At 34.2% G+C, this 14,223-nt stretch overlaps 1 long non-coding RNA gene across 1 annotated transcript in view; it reads right to left on the bottom strand.

Moving 5' to 3' along the window:
* Positions 1-4,459: 4,459 nt before the first annotated feature.
* The window catches only part of LOC136847019 (uncharacterized), a 54,516-nt gene continuing 44,752 nt past the window's right edge, over positions 4,460-14,223 (bottom strand). The window contains exon 3 of the long non-coding RNA XR_010855580.1: positions 4,460-4,575. This is a non-coding gene — a long non-coding RNA (uncharacterized lncRNA). The remainder of the gene's footprint in view (positions 4,576-14,223) is intronic.

The following is a 14,223-nucleotide window of genomic DNA, read 5'->3' as shown; positions in this document are numbered from 1 at the left end:
TCCATTTGTGCTTCTGTTGATTTAGGAAGAGAGTTCAGTACCTCTTGGTTATGAGATCGTAAATGATCACACCAAGAGAGGATGAGTATAGGGCCTAGCAACCTCATCCCATGACAGTAACGAGAACCAGGAGGGTGACACATGGGTCCATCAGCTGTAAAAGGGGATAATATTACACACACACACAGTCATCTCCATCACTACCTACATCATTTTCACTGTTGCTTTCCATAATCAAATTCTCAATACAAAAAATTTATATCAATCAGTTAATGTTGCACGACCGCGTGCAATTGGAACTTCAGAAGTTCCAGCAATTGGAACTTCAAAAGTTCCAGCAATTGGAACTTCAAAAGTTCCAGCAATTGGAACTTCAAACGTTCCAGCAATTGGAACTTCAAAAGTTCCAGCAATTGGAACTTCAAACGTTCCAGCAATTGGAGCTTCAAAAGTTCCAGCAATTGGAGCTTCAAACCAGCAATTGAGCTTGAAAAGTTCAAATTGGAACTTCAAAGTTCAAAACGCAAATTGGAACTCCAAAAGTTCAAGCAATTGGAACTTCAAATGTTCAAGCAATTGGAACTTCAAATGTTCAAGCAATTGGAACTCCAAAAGTTCAAGCAATTGGAACTCCAAAAGTTCAAGCAATTGGAACTCCAAAAGTTTAAGCAATTGAAGCTTCAAAAGTCCAAGCAATTGGAACTCTAAAAGTTCAAGCAATTGGAACTCCAAAAGTTCACGCAATTGGAACTCCAAAAGTTCAAGCAATTGGAACTCCAAAAGTCCAAGCAATTGGAACTCAAGTCCAAGCAATTGGAACTCAAGTCCAAGCAATTGGAACTCCAAAAGTTCAAGCAATGGGAACTTCAAAAGTTCAAGCAATTGAAACTTCAAACGTCCAAGCAAATGGAACTTCAAAAGTTCAAGCAAAGATGCAATGCATCACTAACCTAATGCCGTTCTTTGCATTTTAATACATTTTTATCTATTTACTGATTTATTAATTTATTCTTTTCTTTTTCTTCTTAATAAGTGAGATTTCTTCTTTCTGCATTTCCCTTTACCTACTCTTACTTCCTAATGAGCACCATATTCTTTGGAAGCTTGAATTTCAAGTCAATGGCCCCTTTGGTGGGCTTGTTCCATAATAATAATAGTAATAATAATACAAATTGTAAAACTTAACACCAGCATTGCAAAGAAAAACAGATCTGACGCCCAAGAGTAAATAAAATCGAATTACAGGCCCAATGAGAAACACCACCAGAATAAATGGGTCATGATAGTACTACACCAGTGGAAGTTACTCCGACCTAACTTAGGAAGTGGCAGTAAAGTAGGGAAACTGACCTATCAATAAGGAGTAACTCAACTCAACACGGGAGCGATGGCTGTGAAATCACTAAGTAAGCCTAGGAATGAGCTACTCAGCATAAGTGAACCTTCAACGATAAATATCACGGTATAAAAGACACATCAGCGTATTATTTTTCAAACGCAATACGATATTTCTATAAAACAGAAGTAATCTAGTATCTGCATAATTATATATAAAAAGCAAAATATAAACTTAACAGGTTTAACAAAAGAAATTTCCGTGGTCTAGTGGGTACGTTCCTCGGCTCACCTACGAGAGGTCCACAGTTCCACTTCCAATGTGTCTATATTGATCTAAGCACTGGATTAGACACCGGGTAATTAGTAGACATGGTGTGTCATCCCAAAATACTTGCAGAAATGAAGAGGAGAAACATTTCTAGATCCAATCAAAGTAAAAATTTCAATGTAAGATTTTCAGAGACCCATATCATTCACAGAGAAAAATGCATCAGCAAGATGTTATCTTCATACCAGTAATAATAATTTTTTAAGTATGATAATTTTTTAAAAGCTTAAACAAACAACATACATACATACATAAATACGTACATATACCTTTCATAAATATACACAGAATATGAAGAATTTAGGCGCTGGGACCTACAAGGTCATTCAGCGCAGAAAATGAAATTGACACTAAGGGGTTTGAAAGGTGTAACAGGAGGAAAACATCTCAGTTGCACTATAAATCAATTGTCAGGAGAGGGTGGAAAGTAAGATGGAAGAAAGAGATTATGAATGTGGGTTCAGCAAAATTAATGAAAGGGGCTGCAGCTATGGGCCGAAGGGACGCCGCAAAGAACCTTAAGTAATGCCTACATTGCACCGCATGAGGTGCACTGACGGCACTATTACGTAAACACATCCACACAAATTGAGATCCTCATAAATCAACGAGATAACCCAGGCTGCCACATTGAATGCAATGATGAACATTATAATGATCGACTTAATTAGTTAATTAAAAGCAGAACACATGAAATTAATGACATCGAATTGCTCACAATTACGCTGAGATTCCGTGATGAATGCATTCGTTGGAAAACTTCGTTATAATACAATGAATTTTTTATGACGAAAATATACATCATCCATTAAGTTTTCGTTTAGCCTGAAAAGGTCTGGGGGTGATTAGGAAGAATGGAATTAAGTTTAATAGATGTTCAAAATAGTTGCTTTTCGGACTTTAAAATGATTCTTTCATTTAAGCCAGTGGTTACTTAACCTTTTCATTGCCACGCCCCCTCTAAGAGTTGGTCCTTCCATCCAACCCCGCCCCCGCCCCCTTTGCATCTATGAGTAAAATTCCCTCCCAGATTTAAAGGAAAATTAAAAAAAGAGAGAGAGAGAGAGAGAGAGAGAGAGAGAGAGAGAGAGAGAGAGAGAGAGAGAGAGAGAGAAAGAGAAGGAGTGTTTTTATTCTTATGGGAATGAATTAGTGAGATACTTGACACCGCTTCTTAGCGACTCTTGTTAAGAGAATAACAAATATATTTAGAGAATTTAAAATTTTTCCCTAGGGCTCGCGCCCCCTGGAAATTGCTGACGCCCCCCAGGTTGAGAACCACTTATTTAAGCAATGAATTTAGCTTCTAAGAGAAATAGAAATAATGTTATTTAAAATAACTCAGCTGCCACCATACATTCAGCAATGACTCGCGAATGTACAAACATGCACAAACATATACAAGCAAGGACACACTCTTGCGGATCAACAAAACCGCCAAAAATCAAGGTAATATAAGAGAGGATAGGAACGGAAACTCCATGCACTGTCCTTTATTCCTCACACCGTGGGACTGTGGAACAGTCTGCCTGAGGAAGTTGGTTAGGTTAGGTTAGGTTAGGTTAGTGGAGGTAACATTTTCCTCAGAAACTGAGTTAAATCACTAAAAATTCGAGATTAATTGCCAAAATTGATTTTAACAACAGTTATGGGAATGAGAATATTAACACAAAATCACTACTAAAAATAAATTATTAATGCCTCAATTAATTTTAACGATAGTTATGGGTTTGACACTTTAAACAAAACTACTGGAAAAATTCAGCTCGCCATCTTTAACATCGTTACATCGCACGATGGAAAACGTAATCGGTGGGAGCCATTTTGGTCCCAAAAGCAATTTTGTGACCTCACGAAAGCTGGACATCATTATCTCTTTTGATATATTCTCACCTTTTTATTGGTCTTATTATTCCCTCCCTCGCCTTCACTTTTTCATTTTTAATCCTTTTTTAATCCTACTGCAATGGTTCTCTTGACGAGAATCATATTTTAATGAAGCAAAGTATTGTGATGGGTAACATAATTAAGTTCCAAAAGGAGGGAATTTCTTTATCTAGCTGATTACATATATATATATATATATATATATATATATATATATATATATATATATATATATATATATATATATATATATACATATATATATATAGAATCTATATATATCATATTTTTTTACCAGATACATATGTAATTGTAATAGCCTCAATGCCCTCTTAACTTCTCGAATTCTTCGCGCTTTTTTGGATATGCTTGTCACTACAAAGCCGTAAGATCCAAGCGCAAGAAATTGGGGTGGCTGTGATGACCAGTACGCGGGAAACGAACCCGCGTCACCATAATTACAAGGAGGTCATTATGATTATGATATATATATATATAAATATATATGTATATATATATATCTATATGTATATGTATATATATATGTACATATATACATACATATATAATGTACATACATACATACATAACACTATTGGAACTCATATTCACGTCTGGGTTTTCAAAAGCACAAAAGATCACCCAAAGTAATGAAAGCACTAAATACACGGAAGATATAACCAATTTTCCCGTGTGTAAAACGTATAGAAAAACGAGTTGGAAATTAATATAGAATATAATTAAGAACCAATTCCTAAAGAAAAGACATTCAATGCCACTTCTTTCCAAGAGCAGCAAATCTACTCAACATACTGGAAGCTAGAAAACTAAGTTTAACTTACCAGTCTTCCATTCAGCTGGAACTTCCTGGAAGTATCCATGTTCTGCTGGAACTTCCTGGAAGTATCCATGTTCTGCTGGAACTTCCTGGAAGTATCCATGTTCTGCGGGAACTTCCTGGAAGTATGACGGCATTGGAGACGTGTTATTCCAGGAAAAACAAGCCATATTCTTTTCATTTCCTGGGGGAAAAAGGGAAAATGAAAAATGTAAATAGGTTTAAATTAATGACTCGTGGAAGCCAAAAATACCTAAAATTAAAACGGGAGTTAACTAACCATTTATGTCTGGTCATTATAACAATACAATACCAGGAAAGTGTTTTGGAATTCTGTAAATTTCTTTATTTATTTAAGTTTAGAATACTAATAAACCGCATAATTATACATATGCTTTTGTGAGCATATTAGGTAACAAGTATATTTACATACGTAACCTAATCGACTCACAACATAAAAACGTGCGCTGTATTCGAGTTCAAAATTTAACACAAGCCATAATAATACATTATATACTTTATAACATTTCAAGTAGGTATAATGATGTTTGAAACATTCAGTATCGATAGACAGATAGGTAGAATATAGAATTTAGGCCAAAGGCCAAGCTCTGGGACTTATGAGGTCATTCAGTGCCGACACGGAAACTAACAGCAAGGAGGTTTGAAAGGTATAACAGTTGTTAGGAGAGGGAGAAAAGTAGGATAGAAGAAAGAGAATATGTACAGAGGTACAGTAAAAGGAATTTAAGGGGTTGCAGCTAGGGGAAGGGACGCTGCAAAGAACTTTAAGTAATGCCTACAGTGCACCGCGTGAGATGCACTGACGGCACTTACTCCCTACGGGAAAACATTTAGTATCTATCGAGGCATATAAAAATTATCATTGCCAGCATAAAAAAAAAAATAAAAACATTTTTATTTCAAAATAATTTTTTTTCACTGTTCCCTCGGTTACTCACTGCTTTTTGCTATATACTTTTTGTTAAAATACAAATATCATCCTTCGTAATCTGCGTATAATCTTTGGACAAAGATGCGGACATTTTTACATTTTGTTTTGATACTTGCAAAAAGACACCTTCATTCTTCGGACATTTTGCAGTTTGGTATTTTTAAAAAAGTAATTATTATCAGTAAACTCATTCAGCAAAGCACTATTAAATCTCCCTTACGAAAAACAAATAATTTCTTATCCAAGGAGTTCTGTATTTAAATATAAAGAAATATATAAAAAAAAAAATTCATAATTTTAACAGCAAAACAAACGTAAGTGCATCATCTTACTCCCACGAAGGAAAATAACGCTATTATATAGAGAATCTGAAACTCATTCACTAAGCACTTTCCAATCTCTCTTAAGAACATCTACACAAATAATTTCCTTTGAAAAAGAGACAAGTATTCAAAAAATATTTATTCATAATTTTAACAGCAAAATAAAGAAGGTAACGCTATTATATAAAGACTGAAACTCATTCACTAAAACACTTTCCAATCTCCCTTAAGAACATCACATATACTTTCCTCTGCAAGGAATTCTGAATTTAAATACAAAAGAGAGAAATATTAAAAAAAAGTATATTCATAATTTTAACTGCAAAATAAAGAAGGTAATGCTATTATATACAGACTCTGAAACTCATTCACTCAAACAGTTTTCAATCTCTCTTAAGAACAACAGCATAAATAATTCCCTTTGCAACGAATTCTGTATTTAAAAACAAAAGATAGAAACATAAAAAAATATATATTCATAATTTTAACAGCAAAATAAACATAAGTACACCATCTTCCTCCCACGAAGGGAAGGTAACGCCATTATATAAAGATACGAGAAAAAAATCTCTCTCTTCCCATTCACGAACAAATTATATTTTCGTGCAGCTCATTTCAAAGCGTAAGAGGACTGAGTCTTGAGCTCAATAAGCAGTGCAGAGAGACACTCCTTCCGTAGCGTGAGAATAACCTGGTTTATATAACCGTCTTTCTCAAAACGCGTTTTGTAACTTATAAAAAAATTCTTTATACATATATATATATCCTGTGTATATATATATATATATATATATATATATATATATATATATATATATATATATATATATATATATATATATATATATATATATATATATATTCATACAAACAAAACGGAAAGTTTGTCAATAATTCCAACATGACTTTTTATATATATTTTCATATATTATCACAAATACCCATTCATATCAATTTCCGTTTTGTGTGTATGAATATATATATATATATATATATATATATATATATATATATATATATATATATATATATATAATAATATATATATATTTATACACAAAAACATTTGTCAATTTTGATTTTTTTATATATATTTTCATATATTATCACAAATGCCCATTCATATCGAATTTACATTACACTGGCTACTAACTGAAAAAGCCCAAATAATAATAATAATAATAATAATAATAATAATAATAATAATAATAATAATAATAATAATAATAATAATAATAATAATAATAAATGAGAGACTTCATCTAGATTGTGATTTAAGGTTCAAGTTAGCCATAATCTTGATTCTGGCAACGATATAGGACAGGTCACCACCAGGCCGTGGTTAAAGATTCATGGGCCGCCGCTCAAGCAGAATTATACCTCCACCGAAAGATAGATCTATTTTCGGTGGCCTTGATTATACGCTGCAGCGTCTGTGCAGAAAACTCGATTGCGCCGAAGAAACATCGGCCCATTTTTTAGTTGTTTATAATTGCGTCAAATATAACTGGACAAACTTCTGTTCGTTAATTAGGTAACATTCGTATGTCGTTTGACGTGAAGAAAACTCTTATCTATAATTGCAACGTCAGTTAATGGAGGTAGGTAAAACAATCACGAATTCGAGACATGTTTTGCAATCAAGTAGTATTGGTTTCTTGAATAACTTTCAATAACACTGAATAACTTTATGAATAACTTTATAACGAGGAAATGAAAAACCGTTCTCTTGCAAGTGAGTCAATGTCGAACGGCAAAAAAAAAAAATTTTTAAATATTCAAGGTGATGACGTATAGTCAATATAAACTGACACGCTATTAAACTACGTGAATGAGTATCGTAATAAAGCAGTGAATTACAATGTATCACAAGAGACAATATTGGTGCATACAATCAAAGCCTTTTTAGTGACCACAAAAGGATGTCCACTACCAACGAAAATCTGATTTTGCACTTATATGAATTTGGTAAGCAGCTTTTCATTTCGTCTTTTTTCAGTTCACTCAACTCCAATCAAACCAATATTTTGCCAAGCAAAGATGAAACAGAGACGGCAGGAATGACTGAAAATAATAAGTGAGTTACTACGTAGAGAAACTATTCCAGGTTAAGGGTGTAAGAAATATAATATTATTGAGATTTGTTTTATTCAAGTTTCGTATTTAGTCTTCTGGACCTGACTTCTGTAACCACTAAGGTCCCTTAGCTGGAAGTTAATTGTATGAAATCTGTTTTTCAATCAAAATACGAATCGTTAAATATATATAAAAATGCTACAACAAATGAAAAATATATCTCATGGTTTTTCCCAAAAATACGGCTCCTTAAATATATATTAAAATGCTACAGCAAATAAGAAAAGAAATACGGAACGGCAAAGGCGTCGAAAGAAAAACCCCTTACAAGTTCTTGGAGGAAAATCATCACCAAATAATTAAAAGGAAAATAATTTTTCCCCCTCAACATCCCGACCGAAAAGAACTGGCCGTTTCCTTACCAAGATTTTCCCTTCTGCAAATACAACAATGGCAGAAAACGTCTATTTTTTTTATTTTTTTTATTCTTTCTGCTTTCTAGACTCATTGGACCAAATCTGCACACTTCCCCCAAAGGACTCGGTTCAAAAGGCAAAAAATAAAAAATGAAAAAAGTTTCCTGGAATAAACTAATAGTGAGACGGTCCTTTCTCTCTCTCTCTCTCTCTCTCTCTCTCTCTCTCTCTCTCTCTCTCTCTCTCTCTCTCTCTCTCTCTCTTTCACATTTCCGTCTTTCCAGGAGTGAATGTCGGAAACAAGAAATGTAAGACGGGGAAGAAATAAATACATATTTTTTGTTGCACATTGAACGTCTGCTGCGGATCAAAGAAACGTCACAAACTTGGCAGGAATCTCTCTCTCTCTCTCTCTCTCTCTCTCTCTCTCTCTCTCTCTCTCTCTCTCTCTCTCTCTCTCTCATTGGGAAAATCTCTCTCTCTCTCTCTCTCTCTCTCTCTCTCTCTCTCTCTCTCTCTCTCTCACTGGGTCTCATTGGGAAAATCTCTCTCTCTCTCTCTCTCTCTCTCTCTCTCTCTCTCTCTCTCTCTCTCTCTCTCTCTGGGTCTCCGTGGAGACTTCTCTCACTCTGGCTCTCCGTGGAGACCTCCCCCTCTCTCTCTCTCTCTCTCTCTCTCCCCGGGTCTCCGCGGGAAAAATCGCATCGTCAGCAAAGTTTTCTCTCAGAGAGAAGAAAAAAAGTTCGCAAGGCGCGAGAGAGAAAGATGAAAAATGGTCATAAATCATAAGAGGGGGAAGGTCAAGACTTTGCGGGACTTTTCCTTCCCCCTTCAAATTAACGTTCGAAATTCACAAAAAAAAAAAAAAAAAAAAAAATCGGTGAAATTGGAGAAATAGCTCAAGTTTTCGTTATCTTTATCGTTTCTGTTATAGGACACACAAAAAATTTATATATATATGTATAAAACTGTGAAATATTTTTCTGTTAAAACAGAATTCCATCGAATATAAGGAACCCATAAAAACGCCAAAATGTAGAAAGTGAAAGCTATATTTCAGAGACCAACCGTCTCTCTCATCAGGCAAGTAGTAGTGCCTGAAGAGAGAGAACAGTTGCTCTCTGAAATGTAGCTTATACTTTCAACATTTTGGCATTTTTATGGCTCTAATATTATATATATATATATATATATATATATATATATATATATATATATATATATATATATATATATATATATATATATATATATACATATTTATATATATATTCATCTTCCACGAGAAAAACTGGAAATATCTTAAAAACTTTGCACCAAAAGCGAAGTACAAATAGTCAAACCCGCAGAAGGGCGTTGACACGCAATACATTGTTGATTTACTCTCAACATTTATTCACATTTCTGGATGTTATGTATCTGGGTAAACAGAACTCGGACAAAGGACGCGCTTACTTAATATGCAATTACATTTCGTATGCAAATGGGATTTTACAATACATTACTGTCTAAACAAAGGAGGACGGGATGTACGTTTTCTTCCATTTTGGAGTTGATATGAGCCGTATATCTCAAATGTATAAATGTGTGTGGGTGTGTGTATATATATATATATATATATATATATATATATATATATATATATATATATATATATATATATATATATATATATATATATGTGTGTGTGTGTGTGTGTATGTATATATATATATATATATATATATATATATATATATATATATATATATATATATATATATATATATATATATATATTATCAACTGAATATATATATATATATATAATTATACGGTATATGCACTGCCCACATCAGGATCCCCAGGTCTTTCAATTGAAAGGCAAGGGCGCTACCTAAAATACCTGGGTTCGATCCTGATGTGAGTCAGAAATTTACTTTCTGTTCCACGCGTGACTGTGTGTTGATTATTTCTATATCTATGTATACATATATATACATATATACTCATATATATATATATACATGTATATATATATATATATATATATATATATATATATATATATATATATATATATATATATATATATATATATATATATATAAAAAAATCACTATGTCACCAAGAACAAAACCAAAAGGTCATGACGATAAATTCCAAATCACCGAAATTCCATGATAATAAATAAAGAATCTTAGGGAGCAACGAAGACTTAACTAGCTACATAAAAAAATGAAAGTTATATGGGTTATAAAACCAAAGAATGTATATAATATATATATAGGTGTGTGTGTGTGTGTTTGATTTTAAATCGCGAAAAAGGTAAAACGTGACAATTAGACGAACATGCATATGCACACGCGGGGGGCGGGGGGAAGCTGACACAGCAGGGCGTGGGCAGTACGAGTATAATTGTAAACAACTAAAAAATGCGAGTTTTCTGTACAGCGTATAATCAAGGCCACCGAAAACAGATCTATCTTTCGGTGGTCTCGGTATAATGCTGTATGAGCCGCGGCACGTGAGTCTAACCACCGCCCGATGGTAGCCTGTCTATATCGTTACCAGACGCACGATTATGGCTAACTCTAACCTTAAATAAAATAAAAAAACTACTGAGGTCAGAGGACTGCAATTTGGTATGTTTGATGATTGGAGGGTCGATGATCAACATACCAATTTGCAGCCCTCTAGCCTCGGTAGTTTTTAAGATCTGAGGGCGGACAGAAAAAGTGCGGACGGACAGACAAAACCGGCACAATAGTTTTCTTTTACAGAAAACTAAAAAGCGGCTGGTGGTGTGAAAGGTTTTTGAAGATTCTTTTTTATCAGGAGCTAACATAAAAATGAAGAGAATGTATTAATAACACATGAATAACTAATTTCACATAGTTGCAGCGACAAACTGACGCCCATCGCACTGACAGACAGACGTTTTTATAACAATCAAACGACGAGACAAGTCTTGCCGTTCCACGGACCAATAATCACAAATACCCAACCAATAAACCTTTCATTTCCGCCAGACTCCAATTAAGGAATTAAACAATTCCAGCCCAGTGTGCAGATGAGTTCGAATTAAAGGATGATCTGCCGCGAGCATTCTGAAGCCGGAATACGTGGGGCCATTAGGCCCGATGTACGAACACCCAGTGTGAGGGAACGGCTCAGAAATACGACAGACGCACGGCAAATGCTTCATTTATTTCGCCTGGTATTTTCTGATGTATATGAGTGTTGTAATGTTCACAAACACTGAATGACCTCTTTATGTTGTTGATCTTTCTAGAATATGAAGTGTTGTTATTTTTAGACATGTTAAAGAAAGAAAACTCCCGGACAGGCAATACAGATGGAGTTTTGTGTGAACTGTTTCAGAAATTGTCAAATTGACGCATTATCATAATAATAAACAATTCAGTTCGGCCATTTGTCAGGAGAACTAAGTGTAAACCATCATTAGATCCTGACTTGAATTGAACTGAATATAAAATTTACGCCACAGGCCAAGCACTGGTACCTATGAGGTCACTCAGCGCTGAAAAGCTGAAACAATTGTAGAGAGATGGTAGAAAGTAAGATGGAAGAAAGAATATGAAAGGAGTTACAGTAAAAGGAACGAAAGGGGTTGCAGCTAGGGGCCGAAGGAACGCTGCAAAGACCCTTTAATTGATGCCTACAGTGCACCGCATGAGGTGCACTGACGGCACTAACCCCCTACGGGGATCTAAGTTCTTGTTGACTTGGCCGATAGTTGTAATTTTCACAGCTTCAGCGGGAAATCTGTTCCATAATGACTAGCGTTGAATCTGTTTAGTTCCAGTTTCCATCCGCTGGGAGAGAGAGAGAGAGAGAGAGAGAGAGAGAGAGAGAGAGAGAGAGAGAGAGAGAAAGAGAATGAATCTGCAGAGAGAGAGAGAGAAAGAGAGAGAAAATCTGCAGAGAGAGGGACAGAAAGAGAGAGAATGAATCTGCAGAGAGAGAGAGAGAGAGAGAGAGAGAGAGAGAGAGAGAGAGAGAGAGAGAGAGAATCTGCAGCCACTAAGTGCAAATCTATAACTGGAAAATACCTCAAGATTGTTAAAAAAAACTCTAAACTTAAAAAGACGGATTATTCCAATTTGTTTCATGGAAAGCATTACAGGGAACAGGACTTCCATCATTATCCGCGTGTTAAACGCGCCAATAATATCGTTACACGACATGATGAAAAACAAAATCGCCGAGGGCCGATATGAATCCCAAAGCAATTGTGGATGTTTACGAAGGGGGTTGGGGGAAATCCTCCTTTTCTTTTACCCCTCTTAATTCCACTTATTCCTTTTGTTCTTTTGTTTACTTGAGAATGCTTGTATTTCATATATATATATATATATATATATATATATATATATATATATATATATATATATATATTTTTATATATATATATATATATATATATATATATATATATATATTTATATATATATATATATATATATATATATATATTTCTTTATATATGATACTATATTTTAAACTTATTCTATTTATATCTATCTTTTAATTTAGATATTTCCCTATTTAAACTTTATTTTTTTCCTACAGCGTAAATAATCAAGATTTTGTGACGCCAGTTTTAACAGCCATAAATCAATCAATTATTACACACACATACACACACAAACATTATTCAAGTGCTCTTAAACAAGAACATCAACATTAAACAAGTAAAAAAATTTAAAAAAAAAAGCGCCGAGTTTTCTGTACAGCATATAATCAAGGCCACTGAAAATAGATCTATCATTCGGTGGTCTCGGTATAATGCTGTATATGAACCGCGGCCCATGAATCTTAAACCACCGCCTGGTGGTGGCCTTTCCTATATCGATGCCTGATGCACGATTATGGCTAAATTTAACCTTAAATAAAATAAAAACTACTGAGGCTAGAGGGCTGCAATTTCGTATGTTTGATGATTGGAGGGTGGATAACCAACATACCAATTTGCAGCCCTCTAGCCTCAGTGGTTTTTAAGATCTGAGGGCGGACAGAATAAAGTGCGGACGGACAGACAAAGCCGGCACAATAGTTTTACACAAAACTCAAACCCAGTCTCTCCGAGGAGGTACAGACACGCTGCCGGTTTTAATACTGACGGAACGACTCTTTGAAAGCTCTCCAACTTGAGAGAGTTTTAAATCCCCTCCCTTTCCTGCCCGAGAGTCTTAAGTATTGTGAGATTTCGAGGACGACGCTAATCCCATCCTCCCGTCCAGGAAATCCGCAACAAGATAATGCATTTTTTCAGAAATCTCCCCCGTCCCTCGGCGCTAGGCCAAAAGGAATGCATGTCGCTACTTTCTCCTCTTCCGACGGGCTGCGTGCTCGGCTTTTTGGGAATCATATGAATTGGATATTGTGTGTGTGTGTGTGTGAGTGTGTGTATATATATATATATATATATATATATATATATATATATATATATATATATATATATATATATATATATATATATATATATATATATATATATATATATTATATACATATTTATATATGTACTGTATGCACTGTACTGTATGTATATATACATATATAAATATACATATAAGATATACAGGTACACACAAATACGAAATCAGTGCATAAGTATAGGCAACGCATATTCATCCAATGCACGAAATGTCTGCTGAAAAAAAAAAAAAAAGATGAACCCAGAACGTTGCTTTAGGTCGTAGCTGTAAATTCCGGGAACGCGATTTTAATAGCATTCATACAAAATAACGTTATATTGCATTTACATGAAAAGCACAAAATGCAGAATCATTCAAAAACAATTATCTCACACGCTGTGATAAATGAAAATCCGGTGAATAACTGATTATGAAATAAGACTACGAAACTGACGATAACTATCAAGTCTTCTCTATAACCGCCTGGCAAAACAAAATTTTATTTTCATTATCATGTCTAGGACACCAAATTGTATATATATACTGTATATATGTATATATATAATATATATACAGTATAATATATATGTACTATATATATATACAAATATATAATTGATTTTATGATATTCAAAA

The sequence above is a fragment of the Macrobrachium rosenbergii genome, chromosome 16 (genome assembly GCF_040412425.1).
Source record: "Macrobrachium rosenbergii isolate ZJJX-2024 chromosome 16, ASM4041242v1, whole genome shotgun sequence".
Taxonomy (NCBI): domain Eukaryota; kingdom Metazoa; phylum Arthropoda; class Malacostraca; order Decapoda; family Palaemonidae; genus Macrobrachium; species Macrobrachium rosenbergii.
Note: the sequence above shows the minus strand (reverse complement) of the source record. Positions and strands in the feature narration are given on the sequence as shown.